Source organism: Cynocephalus volans, chromosome 13, assembly GCF_027409185.1.
Source record: "Cynocephalus volans isolate mCynVol1 chromosome 13, mCynVol1.pri, whole genome shotgun sequence".
In the NCBI taxonomy this organism is placed as follows: Eukaryota; Metazoa; Chordata; class Mammalia; order Dermoptera; family Cynocephalidae; genus Cynocephalus; species Cynocephalus volans.
The window spans coordinates 79,185,428-79,199,156 of NC_084472.1; the positions used below are offsets into that span (position 1 = coordinate 79,185,428).

Sequence of the window (13,729 nt, forward strand, 5' to 3'; positions counted from 1 at the left end):
AGTACCAAATTCTGGCTAGGATGAGAAGTGTCATTTATTAGACCTCTAAAATCCCAACCACTAAACAGAAGTAAATTAACTAACACAGAATTAATATATTTAAAAAAATTTTAGCAACAGGTCCATCCTTGATTCCTGCAGCCCTGCTCATATGGTCATCACTCCATGACACAGGCTGAGGAGCTACCTCTATCTGCATCATTGTTGGCATGGTGGTAAGCAGACTAAAAACCAAGGGCACTCTTCCCATAAGTGGCCTAAAGTGATCAGTGAAAATGTTTCGCTATCCACTTGACCCAGAAAACCCCACAAAATCATGCAAATCAAGAGGTTCAAATCATCGTGTTCACTTTAATTATACCCAGGAAACTGCCCAGGCCATCAAGGGTATGCATATCCAAAAAGCCACCAAGAATCTGAAAGATGTCACTTTATAGAAGCAATATATACAGTTCTGGCATTACAATGGTGGAGTTGGTAGGTATGTCTAGGCCAAACAATGGGGCTGGACACAGGGTCAGTGGCCCAAAAAGAGTGCTGAATTTTTGCTGTACATCCTTAAAAATGCAGAGAAATGCTGAATTTATGGGTTTAGATGTAGTTACAGCTTTCAGCATGAAGGAGGCCAAAGTGCAACTTTCTTTGGTTGTCCTGAATCCAGGTTCACCTGACACCAGCTGCCTCCACCATGCCACTTAATTTTGACCCCAACCAGATCAAAGTCATGTACCTGAGGTGCACTGATGGTGAAGTCGGTGCCACATCTGCCTTCGCCCTCAAGATCTGCCCTCTGGGTCTGTCTCCAAAGAAGGTTGGTGATGACATTGCCAAAGCAACTGGTGACTGGAAGGGTCTGAGGATTACAGTGAAACTGACCACTCAGAATGGACAAGCCCAGATTGAAGGGGTACCTTTTGCCTCTGCCGTGATCATCAAAGCCCTCAAGAAACCATCAGGAGACAGAAAGGAATAAAAAAAGCATTAAATACAGTGGAAATATCACTTTTGATGAGATTGTCAACATTGCCTGACAGACGCACCACAGATCTATCTTTAGCCCGAGAACTCTCTGGAACCATTAAAGAGATCCTGGGGACTGCCCAGTCTGTGGGCTGCAATGTTGTTGACTGCCACCTTCATGACATCATAGATGACATCAACAGTGGTTCATTGGAATGCCCAGCTAGTTAAGAAGTACAAAGGAAAATCTTTTAATAAAGGATCATTTGACAACCAGAAAAAACAAACAAACAAAAAAGGGTTTAGATGTAGATTCTCTGGTTATTGATATATTCAGGTGAACAAAGCACCCAAGATGCACCACCACACTTACAGAACTCATGGTTAGATTAACCCACACATGAGCTCTCTGTCACATCGAAATGATTCTTACTGAAAAGGAACAAATTGTTCCTAAGCCAGAAGAGGAGGTTGTACAGAAGAAAAAGATATCCCAGAAGAAAATGAAGAAATAAAAACTAATGGCACATGAATAAATTCAGCATAAAATAAATGCAAATAAAAGTTAAATAAATAAATAAACAGAAACCAAGAGTGATCATTTCCACTCACATTTCATCAGCCAGAGCCAGTCGCATGATCACAACTGAGTGCCACAGAGTGGGGATGTACTCTTCCTGCAGAGAAGGGTCCCATGTGTTTGTGAGCAATGATACAGTTACCAGAGCAGTCAATTCTTTCTGGACAAAAATTAGTTAAGTGACATATATCAGTATTGTCTCTGCTCAGGAAGAATTGATGAGCCAAAGAATCAGCTCCTGAACAATATCTGTTGGTACAGAGCTGTTTAGGCAGCAAGATGGGCAGAGAAAGAGGCCCTACTGTTGCCACTGCAGGAGACATTTGCAAAGTCCATCCAGCTCTTGGTTCACACTGAACACAGCAGACTTTCCCAAGTAAGCTGTCATTCAAGCCTTGGGCTGTAAACTGGAAACTTAGTATCTCTCCTTAAATAGAGTCTCACTGGGGTGGGGGGTGGGGGTGGGATGAAGGTCCAGATAGTAGAGCATAAAACAGATAAAACAGGACAATATACAATCAAGTATCAAAATGGGCAGAACAGTTAGTCATGGAGCCCTAGGAAAAATTTTTGCCTAAACTTTCCAAAATATAAAAATAAAAAATTTAAAAAATGCTGTTTTTCGTGCTTTGCTGCAAAAATCAGAAAAGGAAGCCAGTGGCAGTGAGGCCTTGAAATGACAGAGGCAGAATGAGATGACAGTGATCCAGTTGTTTGTCCCTGCAGCCTTCTGATTTATGGATAGCAGGTAACTTCTCCAGGATGAGACTAACTACCCCCAAACGTCCCCCAGCTGAGAACAGCCATCTTACCAACTGCAGGGTCTATACTACTCCATGCCCACACTAATCCAGACCTAGGGCATGGAGCACCCAAACAGCCTTATTCCCTGTATCAGTCGCGGTTCAATACAGGAAACAGAAAACTCTCCAGCTCTGTTCTGGAGAACAGAGGGATTTAATACAAGGTATCAAGTGCAAGGGCTGGAGAGGTAGCATCAGGGGCATCCATTAGATCCCCCATCCCCACAAGGCTGGTGACCAGAGAGTGAACCATGGAGGTCAGCCACTTCTCATAGTCATGTCTTCCAAAGCCCTCTTGTGCACCCACACAGTGGAAGAAAGAGACCATCTTCTTTTCTGCCTTTCGAATCCTACATGACTGCATTTCATCATCAGAATCTAAATTGCATCCCGAACTCTTGCTGCAAAAGTGACTGGAAATTATAGCTTTTACACTTCTAGGCCTTGCAATGGTGGGGAAATCTAGGAATGCTGAGTGCTGTAGACAATAACTAGCATAGCTCTCCTACAGGGGTTTTACACAGGCCTTAGTCGTCTGTCTGAAAACAAGGTGCCCCTTGAGTAGTGCTCTATTGAGCTCCACTCCCTGAAGATCTCACTCAAGATGGGGAGTCCCAAAACTAACTACTGAGAGCTGATGATGTTTTTGCTTGAGTCACCCTCCTTAAGATCTGATCTTCTGACAGCTTTGAGCATTAGGGGATTGGCTTTGACAGTAAGTGGGAGGTGGGCGTGATTCAAGAACATAGGAGCACCTTCATCTTGCCCTTCTAGTCACCTTTTCATTCCACACCCTTCTCAAGATTTCAGAGAGCAGGGGTTCTCAAGGTCTAGTCCTCAGACCAGCAGCATAAATATCACTTGGGGAACTAGTTAGAAACACAAATTCTTAAGGTCCACCCCAGACCTACTGAATCAGAAACTAGGGGTGGAGACCAGCAATCTGTGTTTTAACAAGCCCTCCTTGTGATTCCAATGCCTGCTAAAGTTAGAAAACAATTGTTATAGGGAATTACATATGTCTAGAACAACAGAACATGGAAAATAATGCCTACTTGATTACTAGTTGGGAAAAAACAGCTCATGCCTCAATGCAGAGCTCTAGTAAAACTAAGATGGAGCATGCAGCTGGGTCCATCTCCCCCAAAGTACATATCTAAATTTCCTTTCCCTCTGGCTGACCACATGGTGCAGGAATCCAAAGCCATGGCCAGCATGTTTTTAGATAAAGAGAGAGAAGGAAGGCCACACCCAAGCTGGGCCTTGGCTCAGCTATCCAGTCCTAGTAACTAGAAAGGAAAAAGAGGGAGACAGTTGAAGACAGGCTCCACTAGGTCTATTTACCAGAAAATAAGAGAATGATCTGCCCTCTAGTAAACATAGTATAATCAGTGCCCTGAAACTTGAACAATAATAATAGTATCTGCTCTTTTTTAGACATGGGGGCAGAGGTGGGAGGGGGGACAGAAGCATTCCTCATCCCTAACATCAATCACTATGTCCCTAAATTGCTCCTTTGTGGTTCAAGACCATTCTACCTGCCCCTGTTAAGATGATGCGTCCCCTTTCCAAAATTTCTGACTGTAGCCACCCTTTCTCCCACTTTCTCATTCCTCGCTTGAACAAGCAGCTTATTCTTTGGTCTCTGCTCCAGAGTTCCTATTCTAATAATCTTTCTATTGCCACCAGTCCTCTCCTTCTGATACTTTCCATTCTATTTGATTTTTAAAATGCTAGTCAACATTATTGATTTCATGAGTTACTGATGGTTGGCAACCCACAATCTGAAAAACACCCTAAAGTGCACACTGTAATAAACACTACCAGTACTATATAAAAAGCAGCATTAATAGCACACTGTCATCATTACTAACATTACAGAGTGCTCTGTGTGTTTGTGTGTGATTTACTGTCATTTCAATTAAAATTTTTAAATTGCTATAGGCCATAACACCAACTCTATTCTCTTAGTATCCCAGTGAATACAAAAAAAAAAAAAAAAAAAAAAAAAGTTACTTTTATTGAATTCATCTTAACTTCAGATTTAGTGATGATTTGCAACATATGGATGGACAAATTCTCATTACCAGATTAGCAGTTATTTTTCAAGTTTCAACAAACATTTTTGTTCGATAAAGTTTGGTTTTAATCAAGTTAGCTAATATAATCATATAATGGGGTTTCTCATATAAAGGCTGGAAACATTTCAAGGATAAAACATGGGGTTTGAAAACTGAAATCTGTGCCTTTTAGAATAGATTCAGACCCTCTGCTGTCATTTGGGAGAATTCTGAAGCCCTCTTTTTACAGCTAGAAGAATTTTTTTCTTTATAAACAAGCATATATTCTGTCACTTAGGAACAGGCCACCACACACGACACAGAAAGACATGATCCTGCACCCACAGATAAGTGCACACCGAGGAACCCGTGCCCACCCGGCCCCACATGTCATCTGCAATGCAGACAGATTCAGGATTCTGGTAGATTGGAACCAGCCTCAACCTCTCCTCGCTGTCCTTCCCCAAATCAAAACCCACCGTAAACACCGCGAAGAGCCAGGAAACCTCAGGTCTTTAATCATTTCCTTTCCCCAAGCTCCATGTGGCACACAGGACGCTCCGTTTTCTTTTAGGCTTGCAGTCATCTTGCGAGGGGTGAGGAAGAAGAAAAAAGCAAAACCATGTTTCCAAAGGGTGGAGGGTGCAGAGAGAAAACGCCAACTCGGAGCTGTGCTCTTCCATCCACCTTCTCATTCCACTAGGAGCAAGCAAGGACATCCTCCAGCTCCTGCAGGGGTTGAGAGTTGGCGCCACCTGGCTTTTAAGAAAGAACAAGATGCAGGAGGTAGATGCGGTTGAAGAGGGGCCCCGCCCTCCTTTCCACCGTGAGCACCAGGCGGGAAGGTAGAATGACTCCGGAGCGCCTTCCCTCAAAGCCCGGGGCGGCTGGGCGGCTGGCAACCGCGCATCGCGGAAAGAGAGGCAGTTACCCTCCCCAGAATCAAAAAGCAGGAACTTCCCTCGCTAGTGACGTTAGAATAGGGTATTCCACATTTAAGGCAGATGTAAAGTGCAAAAATAACTGTGGCACTTAAAACATTGTAAATGAGCACCAATCCATGTACGCATTGATCAGCTCTGGCTTGTTTCTGTCGATCACCTATTCTAAGCAACCTTCGTACACCGACCTGTGGGGAAAGAAAAAGACAGGAGAAAGGGCATCCCAAGATTCTGATCTCCACTCTGTTACAACAAAGGAAAAGAGTCAGATTAAGTCAATCCCCTGTGCCCTGTGCTTTCCTAAAACCTTAATATTAAAGAACCAAAGCCATGTATTCTAGTTGAGTCATTCTCGTACTCAGCAAACATGTGATGGACACCTACTTGTGCCAGGTGCTAAAGCATGCTGGACACAAAGATCAAAGACATATTCCACCCCCCTAAAAGAACCCACACCTAGTGGGGAAGAGAAAGAAATCATACTCCAGTAGGATATATACTTATATCAGCCTGGTGCTTAGTGAAGGCTTCCAAGAAGAGGAGATGCTTAATCTTGAAGGACAAATAAACACAGTTCGACAAAGAAGAAGGGAGGTGTTATCCAGGCAGACAGACAACTTGTGCACAGACATGAAGGCAAAAGAAACTAGAGTGTTGAATATAGTTTAGTACAGCCATGGCTTAGCCTGTGTGTAAGGAGAGTGGTAAGAAAGGAGACTATGAAGAGCATCATGTGCTCAGCATTTGGATTTTCCTGAAGTCTGTGGGAGAGTGAATGTAAGATTAAAGTAGGGAAATGACATAATCAAATGTCATTTGCATTTGCATTATATAAAGATCAGTCCAGCTGCAGTGAGGACAGACTGGAGGATACACTGGCAGTAGAAGAAATGATGGGATGATGTAGGCAAAACTCAATATCTTTCATTGCTGAGGCAGGGGGTGATTTGAAAAAAGAGTGGGAGGATTGTAAAGATATTTAGGAAGACATGGTGACAACTGCCAGGATGTTAAATAGTGGCATGAGCACCAGATGGATGGTGGTGCCATTCAGAGAGACTAGGAGAACAGACTATAGGTGTGCAACGGAGAATAGAAATAAATTCGATTTTGAGCATGGTGAGTTTTAAAAATCTAAGTACATCTATATTAAAAAGTCCTCTAGCAGGGAGTTGTATATTCAGGTCTAGTACTCCAAGAAGAGGTCTGAATTGTAGAGAGATACATCACCAACATCTACCAAAACCATAGAATGGTTAATTATAATAACATTTGCTAACTTGCATTGAATACTTATTATGCATATGGCACTGTGCAAAGCACTTTTAATAGAATATTTCATTTAATCTTCATGAGGCAAGTAATCAGTATTGCCCAGGGTGAGGGTTTTATGTAAGAAGTCCAAAACAGGACGCTAATGATTACATTTAAGAGAACTGGCTGGGGAGTTATAGCTAAGAACAATTTACTTAATCATCCAGACTTAAATGCAGAAGGCTTCATGCCTCCCTCAGGTCAGCTGAATTTTCAGCTCTGTCCTTGCTCTATTCCTGCCTAGGACAACGTCCTAGACCACCTGTTCTACTTCCCACCCAGGGACAATATATCACGAGTGTTTCTCTGAAACACTTTTGATTCCAGCCATGCAGCATCAATCAAGGTCAAATTTAAGGTCAACCAGGGCCAAGAGGTCAAAATGGAAGAAGTGACTTAGACTTAATTTTCAACATGGCAGATAGTCCCTGAATCATCTTCTTACATCAAGAAGGCATTCCCCCAAAATGAGCAAGAGTAGCTTTACAGCTTTCTTCATAATGGTGGATAATTCTTGTTAGCTCCTCCAAATGCCCCCAATATTGATAACTTGGGAGTTTGTTATTTGAGGGGAAAGGATCAGTTGAATTCTATTCTGAACACTGACTTTACTTACTTAATTTGCCTCTGTATTAAGTCTGACGAAGGATTTTTGTCTCTCTTGCATTGGATTCAAGACTCTAAAAACAAGTGAGACTTGCTGCTCTACTCATTAGAGGAACGATAACCTTGTCCCAGTAGCCCTTGAGGGCTCAAGGTTTCACTCAGTAAAGCTGGCATGTTTAAAGAAACATCGCCCAAGTGACGGTAGAGACTCTGAATTTTGCCTCAAATTTGTGCTCCTGAACCCCAAATTATTATATTCTGTTCCAGTTATTCCTGGTGTGAATGAGAAAGCGAGGTGGGGACCACTGATGGTTGGGGTGGTAGCTGAAGGTGGCTTAAGGACTTAATCCGTGCTCACGCAAACCTGTCACAGAGACTGGTCAACTTCACTTCTGCAATAATTTTCTTGGAAGAATATGGCACTGAGCAGGAAACAAGCTGGGTTGTCCAGCTAAATGACCTGAGGAAATCAGCACTCTGGGCTTCACTGTAAGGAGAAGGGACTGAAGCATCTCTAAAGCCCTTTTCAAATTTAACATTCTCTGAGTACTTAATATAAGAATAAGCAGGGTTCTATTGTTGGTTCTGCTGCTTCCATCTGGTATGGATAAGGGGCTCACTGAACATTGATAACATATTATAGCATCAGAGAACATGAGAACAGAAACTGGATTTATGGACCGAAATTGGATTTATGGACTTATGATCTCACCTAGATTAAAAATTAATAATATATATGTGGATATATATTACATATGTGTGTATACAACACACACACACACACACACAGAAGGAGAAATAGATCTAGAAAAATTCAGTGCTCAAGGTATGCAGTGTGTTGATGGCAAAGCCAGGTCTGAAGTTCAGGTTTTCTAACTATTGGTCAGGTAATTTGCCCCATGTTCTTTCTGTAGAATTCATATATGCCACCGGCATGCTGGAAGATTTGATAAGATTCATGTCTAATCAGCTCCACGTGTGGTGTGCTTCCTTCCTCCACCATCATCAATATTGTGTTAGGAAAAGCTGCGTGTTCTGGAGACAGCATGGATCTTCTTTTGAATGGGAGCCTTAAGAATTCACCCCTGCCTTTAATACTAACTCTGCATGTAAATCTGCAGAAGGATAATATCCCGAGGTCATTTTTCAGAGGTGATGAAAGGAGTCCATTTAATAGAAGAGGCTAAAAGAGAGGAAATTATCTGGCTTGTCCTTCCGCTGATGGCAGTGTGGGGTAGTGAGCCCAGCCTGCACTAGGCATGGGAAAGGGGGCACTTCCCCAGCTCCATCCTAGTTGTGTGTCATGGGCAAGTAACTACCTTTTTGAGTCTCAGCTCATCTTTAGGAAAATTCAGAAACTGAACTAGATCACTTTAATGACCCTTAATATTCTGAGATTTCACCTCGAGAAATTCCTGAAGCATACTGCCTAAACTTTCAGACAACTGTCCCCTGCCTCTCTCTGCTAGGTAATTTAAGAAACAGGGATAGTGGTCTACATAGTAGTCGAACTAGTAGCAGCAGCAGCAGCAGCAGCAGCAGCAGCAGCAGCAGCAATAGCAGCTAATGAGGAAGAGGAGCTTTGTCACTGAATCTTGCTTAGACTGAAATAAAAAGTTGGCTGTTGCCTTCACTTAGTTCGTTCAATATTCATTCAGTAAATATAAGTATGTGCCCCCTATATGCCAAGCAACAGCCAATGAATGTATTAAGGAAGCACTTACCAACAGGAAAATGTGCTTTTGCAGGAGGATGACATTGTATCATGCCAAAAGCGACATAGCGTCTCTGAATGTGACAATGCCTCAACTCTGCCACAGCTGGCTCTGAGATCTGTGCCTGTCACAGCTTCTCCGCCCCGGCCCTACAGAAGGCCCATCTTCAAAGTCCCTTCCTGGGATAGATTCTGTTCCTGAAAGGCCTCATAGATCGCCTCGGTACAGCCGCTATCTGCCTCACAGGAACGCAAGCCGCCCTAGGTAACCCGAGCCCGCGGCCCCCTCCCATTTGGGGAGGAAAAAAAAAAGGGGGGGTGTGTGTGAGGGAGCGCGAAAGAAAAGAAAGGAAGAAAATACTGAGAAACATGTTTTGGCAGGCAAGGCCTTCGGAGACTACCATATGTGCTCCATATTGAGCAACCCCTGGTCTTTGATGTTTTGCTGAACGTAAAGGCATTATTCTTTCTCAAACTGCGCCTAAGTACTACAGACATCAAAACAATGAGGCCAGAACGCGCAGACCCGGCTCTAAGGGTTAAGTTCGTCCTTCACCCAAGTGCCGGCCCCCGGTTAGCTCCCCGGTCTGCCCTCAGGCAACTGGCAAGGCTGCCATCCCCTCCGGCCCCAACCCCCCTTTTCAGACCCAGTTTCTCTGGATCCTACAACACCTTAGATCCAGGTTCGGAAGGAAGTGCTTTCCCAAACGCCGGGCGAACACTCCCCAGATGTTTCCCGCGTCACGGAAACGAGCCCGGCTGGATCTGAAGCATTCTTCACCACGGCGGGTCACGGGGCCGCTGGGCGCGCGCGAGCCCGGCTCCCCGGCTGGCTGCTGGGGGCGCCCCGGGGCCTCCCGCACTGCCCGGGGTTGGCGCCCAAACCGGCTCGCCGAGGAGGGGCCAGCAGGGCGGGAAATAAAGGGCGGAGGCGGTGGGCATTTTATGACGTGCGGAATTATGAACCACAATCCAAGATCCCTAGTAAATTTGCACTCTGATCTTTGGGGAGTTGATTAAATAGTCACTCACGCGCCGACTGCACATTCCTCCTTCCTTTCTACCCACCGCCGGCTGAAACGGCGACCCCAGAGCGAGGGATCTAAATCCACTCACGGTCTTGTCAGAGAACTGCGCTTTCCCCCAGGCGGGGGATGAGGGCAGGGTGGCAGGGGCTAACCGCCAGTGGGGAACCCAGAAGGGGACAAGTCCCCGGCGGCTGGGCCGCAGAGGGCGCGGACGCAGGACCCGCCCTCAGAAGCGGCCCCTCCAAAGTGGGCGGGGCGGGGGTTCACCCCTGAGGGTCGGGCGTCCGAGCTCCCGCTGCTTCCGGGTCTCGGCAAGCACTTCCGGGGTGCGCGCCACGCGGCGGGGGCTGGGAGCCCCTGGATAAGCACAAGTAGTGAAGGGGAAGATTGGAGCCAAGAGAAGACAGTAACAACCGTGGCCGATAATAACGTCGGGGTGGGCGACACCAGGGCCCTCTTTAGTCGTGGTCAAGCCCCAGTGTTCAAGCACTTCAGCGTTTGCTCTCGGCCGCCCAGAGAGGGGAATTTCTGCAGGGGCCCTGAATGCTTTGGGGATCCGCAAAGCCAAGGACCAGGAGGACGTTCAGCTTCCGCGCCGCACCCGTGGTCGCGAACACTAGGGCACACCGTTCGGGCTCCCCTTTACCCAGAGTAAATTCACTGGGCTCACGATCCCGAGCCTTTCTTTGCTCAGGCCTCCGAGGAGGTCTCTGCTCCTGGTATGGAGGGAGTCTGGACTCGGTCTAGTGTGCCCAGCTCACTGTGACCCTCGAGGGTCTGGAGAGAAGCAGAATCGGGCAGAGATCACAGGAATGTCCGCCTCTGTCAAACGGGTCAGCTGGAGCGGGCTCCTTCTGTGCCGAGGTGCGGGTTAGCCAGGAGGAATCAAGGCAGTGTTCGGGAGGTGGGTTGAAGGTGCGGTGGATTCTCCCGAGGTCGTCTCATTTGTGAGCCTGAAGTGAACTGGGCAAACACAGGATACACACGCGCGCTTTTACTTCCAATTGCTTTCAAACAATCGCCCCTTCTCCATCGGAGCATCCATTCTGCCAATCAGGATCTATTGTCTCAGCGCCTACTGTATGCTCAGATCTTTGCTGGGCCCTTTGGGGGATACAAGGCCACTGAAGGCCAGGTTCCTGCGCGTGAACCTGGCTCAGGATGGGATTAATGAGTTAGTGGCAGGAAGGGAGGGAGCCCGATAAAAGTACTTCTCGTGCTGCACTTTTTTTTCTGGGATGAATCAAAGGCACTCGGAGAAGAATATGATATTGCACGCCTGGACTTCAGTATCAGCTCCCTTTTTCTGGCCCTTTTTCAACTCCTTCTCAGGAGAAGACTTGAAATTCCCCTTAGAGAGTGGGTGGGGAAACAGTCCAGCCCAGGTAAGTATGGGAGCCACATGGTCTGCCGAATGGAAAAAAGGGAAAATCATCTCCAAATGCAACCAATCACGTGGGGGTAGATCGAAGCTGAAAGGGAATGGGAAATCTGAATAACCCGGAAGGCAGCAGACTCCGCACCCGGTTGTGAGGTGTGAGAAACAGTCAACATTTGGAGCACTGGAGTCAGAAGATTTTTGGCAGCTGTTAGATAACTTCCTGATATGCAATAAAGTTCACATGGCCAAGAGGATGTTTCTGCTGTTCCGTTGCCTGGTTCCTTTCCTCTCTCTCCAAGTCTGCAAGTTTTAGAAATTTTACTGGGTCCCAGTTGAATGGTACTGTCGGCCTAATGGGGGCCCTGGGAGGAGTCCTGGCGGCTTGGGACTGTACGGGGGTGAGACACTGGCAGTTCTAAGTTTTCTCACCTATTGCCTCCCCAGCTCTGACCTGCAAGGTGACACGGAGGCCTTTGATTTCAGAATCCAGGGCGCCCCTTTTTCCAGTCACAACCTGTCTGATCCTGACCCTGTCCCAAATGTTCCAAACTAAACATTTTTTAAAGAAAAAATCTATGTGAAGTTGTAAGCCTCTGCGGTCTCAACAGCCACGTTTCTGGAACTTGATCATGCAAAATTAGGGCCTGACCACCATGGAAATATATGCAAGACGTTTACTTTCCTTACAGGAAAAGATAAAAAGGGAGCCTGGCGCACACCGCTGGGCTCACTGAGAATCAGCACGCGCTGAGAGGGCCCAGCACCGGCCGACCTTGAACCCTCTCTGTTGGGCAAGGGCTGGGGAAGAAGCAGTGGAGCCCAAGCTCAGAAGGTTTCTCATGGCCCAGGTCTCTGGGTACATGCCAGGGCTCCTGCACGACTAGTGCGGCTGTCGTCTCTCGATCCCTGTGGCCATCTGTGGCCATCTCGACTCCGTGTCGCTCCAATTCCCAGGCTCCCTAATCATGCACATGCGGACTGGCCCGCGCAGCAGGTGGGCAGGCAAAGGTTGTGTTCCATCTGAATCTAGGGGTTTTTGCATGAGTTCTGGCCAGTTCCTAATGACAGTCCCTGGGGGTGGTCGAACGTGAGCTTCCCCGATGTGCAGAAGGAGGACCATAGATCTGGCTGAAATGCAATCGCAAAAATTCAAGGATTAGACTTTGCCCATCAAGATGGGAGAATGCAAGTAGAGCATGTTCGAGAATACTCTTGTGAGATCCGAGGGAAGGACGGACAGTTCGTCGAGTCGAGGGTCCCTGGCCGGAGAAAGGAGATGCCGGCTGTAGAGGTCACATCTCGCGGTTGTAAGGGGAGAGACAGTCAGGTCTGGAATACTCGGAGAAACTCACAACGATTAGGATCACCAGAGCTAGAAATGGTACTTTCATACCCTTTATTTGGCACATCTCCGTTTTGCAAACACGAAAACACAAAGACCAAGATGCTGCCTCGAGATCACAAAGCCAGTCCAGAAGCCAAGACCCAACCCAGGTGTGCCTGGCTCAGAATCACACTAATCACTTGCCACTCGGCCTCTGATAAACGGTCTTAGCTACATTCCTAATTCTACAAGAGTTGTGGATCTGTCCAAACTCCTGATGGCTTTTAGGAGGGTGTCATCTTAAAGGAAAGACTTATCCTCAACCTGCTGCGGGGGAAGAAGGAGGGGTGGTAAGTTGTAATTACTTCAGCAGTGTCTTCTATTTCCCTAGTAACCGTATCTAATTGTTTAAGTAATTGCCTTCCAGCTCCGCTCAACAGCAAACTCTGGAGCTCAGAGCCCACCCGCGAGCACTTTGTCCCGGCACCCACCGAATGCCTAAGAAGCGGCTTTGGACAAAGTCGGCGGATGTCATCTCCCGCTCGCAGCTTTTGCGCAGACGCTGAGCTCCGCTGGCTTTCTCATTTGGATCTAGTTCTCTTTGGTCCTTGCTTAAGAAATCACTCTGGTCATTAATAACTGTAATAAGATAACTCTGGCCCAAGTCACCCGGGATGGCTAGGAGCCCAGAGGCTCCCCTGTGGACTTGGGTCGGCGGGCGCGGCGCGCTCCTCCGGTAGCCGGGTGGGGGAGGGCATAGACGGCACCTGCAGGCACTGCCAGGGCTTTTCCTACCCCAACTCCTCGCAGCCGCTTCCAGCTTTCCCTGCCTGCTGCCAGTGGGTAGAGCCGTCCAGGAGACTAGACCTGCTTGTCTGCAAATGTGCAGTTCCCCGACAAAGAACCGCATAGATATTGAACAAGGGAATTGGGCTCTAGAAACCACGTGGAGAACCCGGTGAAGGGGAAACAAGCACGCTTTAGCTAGGATTGTTGGGAACTCAGGCAAAATTCCGAC

At 46.8% G+C, this 13,729-nt stretch overlaps 1 pseudogene; it reads left to right on the plus strand.

Annotated features, from left to right (window-relative positions):
- Window positions 1-613: 613 nt before the first annotated feature.
- On the plus strand, window positions 614-1,191 carry LOC134362188 (large ribosomal subunit protein uL11-like; annotated as a pseudogene).
- Window positions 1,192-13,729: the final 12,538 nt, after the last annotated feature.